Source organism: Sardina pilchardus, chromosome 20 (assembly GCF_963854185.1).
Source record: "Sardina pilchardus chromosome 20, fSarPil1.1, whole genome shotgun sequence".
NCBI classification, from domain to species: Eukaryota; Metazoa; Chordata; class Actinopteri; order Clupeiformes; family Clupeidae; genus Sardina; species Sardina pilchardus.
The window spans coordinates 22643787-22645978 of NC_085013.1; the positions used below are offsets into that span (position 1 = coordinate 22643787).

Sequence of the window (2192 nt, forward strand, 5' to 3'; positions counted from 1 at the left end):
ACTTATATTAGCCAAATCGTTCACCTAGCATAGCATAGCTACTGTACTACAGCATAGAAGTAGAGTCGCTACTGAGAAAACCAGCCATATTAAATCTCGTGTCGTGAGAATCATGAAACCATGATTACCTGAAATCATGAAATCATGATTACCTTTATAGCTTGTAGGAGAGTTTTTGCTGTTGTTAGTCCTTAACCTCCACAACAAAAACATTTTCATTGTGTAGGCTATAGGGTGGATAAGTCACACGAGGTTTGCTATTTACAACAGTAGAGTAAAACATAAATATATCGCGACTCTAGAAGGAGATGCAGTCCCCCAAAATACCTAAACCTATACAGTAGTGTAGCCTTTCTTTACTTACCATGTAATAGTGCTTTTTCAACCAAAATATATTTAACTACATTTTTTTCACTGACAACACCATTCACATCACCAGTTATGTGTTGGAAACATTTTAGTTCTAACAGCCAATAATAGTTGAATACTATTTGAGTAGTCTAGTGCTGGACACATAGCCTAGGCCTAACTTTGTTTGGTGAAATTATCACTGGCAATACACTAGAGATGTGCAAATCGTGGAAGCAATTATGAAATTGTATCACTGGAAGGTTTCAACAAGATCTATTCCTTATGGGCTTGAGGCTGTAACTTCTGCAGTCATAAGGCAAGATTTCTAATTGTTAAACAACTTTCTGAAATGATGTAAGAAGAATTTTCCAAAGTCACCCAGACTGTATCTAAGACAGCATTTTCTGAGTCATATATTTTTTCTAACTGTTTATGTTGTGGTTCGTGGCACGATTATATATCTGGTGAGGAGGACAGACTCTTAAGCTTCAATCTCCTATATTTCTTTCTCCATAGAACATGCTGTATGTCACAGTATACAAACCCAATATGCATCTGTTTTACTGAAGGAGGAACACACTATCTCCAAAAACTGGTTGCATGTTGCAGATGTATTTTTTTCTCTCCATGGGTTCCTCCTGCCGGGACACCTTGACAGTCATGGCTATGTAGCCATCTGCAATCCTCTCCGCTACCCCACCATCATGACCAAATGCTTGTGTATTCTGCTGGTGTTTGCGGCATGCTGCTTTGGTTGTGCATGTGTCTTGCCAGCGCTTTCTTACACTCTCCGTTTAAACTTCTGTGGGCCCAACAGGGTGAAGCATGTTCTCTGTGACCACTCTTATGTGGTAAGGCTAGCATGTGGCAACACCATCGTTAAACACATCGTATCCCTCTTCATGGCTATGGTCATTCTACTCGGAACGTTTTCTCTAATCCTGGCCTCGTACATCGCTCGATGGTGTTTTGGGCCCCCAATGCCGTCTTCATGGCAGCGCTGTCACCGTCGACTTCAAGGCACCTAATCCTAAGCCTTATCCTAACCTCAACTCTGACCTTAACCCATGCCTAACCCTAGCGCCTTCCAGGCAGCGTTGACAACGTTGGGGGCCTAAAACACCATAGGTGCCTCATGTAAAGTTTATACGTCCTCCCTCGCTCCTCGGGCCTCGATCCTCACTGATCTACATAAAGAATGATGGGGCAGCAACAACAATAGTCTATCCCTTCGTCTATCTTTCTTTATGTAGATCAGTGAGGATCGAGGCCCGAGGAGCGAGGGAGGACGTATAAACTTTACATGAGAGGCACCCCAAGAAACTCGTACATCAGCTTTGGCATAATGGTGGACCGTATGAGGCGGGCGGAGAGGATGAAGGCGTTCACCACCTGCACCTCTCACCTGACCATGGTCTCCATCGCGTACGTGTCGGGCACGTGTGTGTACGTGTCCTACCGCGTGGCCACATTCTCCCCCGACGCACGTATGATTGTGGCGGTGGTGTACTCTGTTCTCACACCGTCTCTCAACCCCATCGTTTACAGCTTGAGGAACAAGGAGCTTTGGGAGGCTCTAACCAGAGCCCTCAGTAGATGTGTGCTCGCCGAGCTCTCGCAGGAAAACGATCCCTAGATCCTGACAATCTCTAGGCAAAAATTGCAAGGTGATATTTAAGATGGACTCAGTATCCTTAATCAAAGTCTTTTATCTGCTTTAGTCTTTTGTGAAGTTGTTGTTGTTATTGTGGGAAACTCATATATGCTATTGTCTAACTGTGCAATAGCCTTGCATTTCTCTCTTGAATCTACAGTAAAACCTTCACTTTTCTCCAGGATTT

The 2192-nt window shown here is 43.7% G+C and overlaps 1 pseudogene; it reads left to right on the plus strand.

Moving 5' to 3' along the window:
• Positions 1 to 700: 700 nt before the first annotated feature.
• Positions 701 to 1987, plus strand: LOC134067100 (olfactory receptor 6N1-like; annotated as a pseudogene).
• Positions 1988 to 2192: the final 205 nt, after the last annotated feature.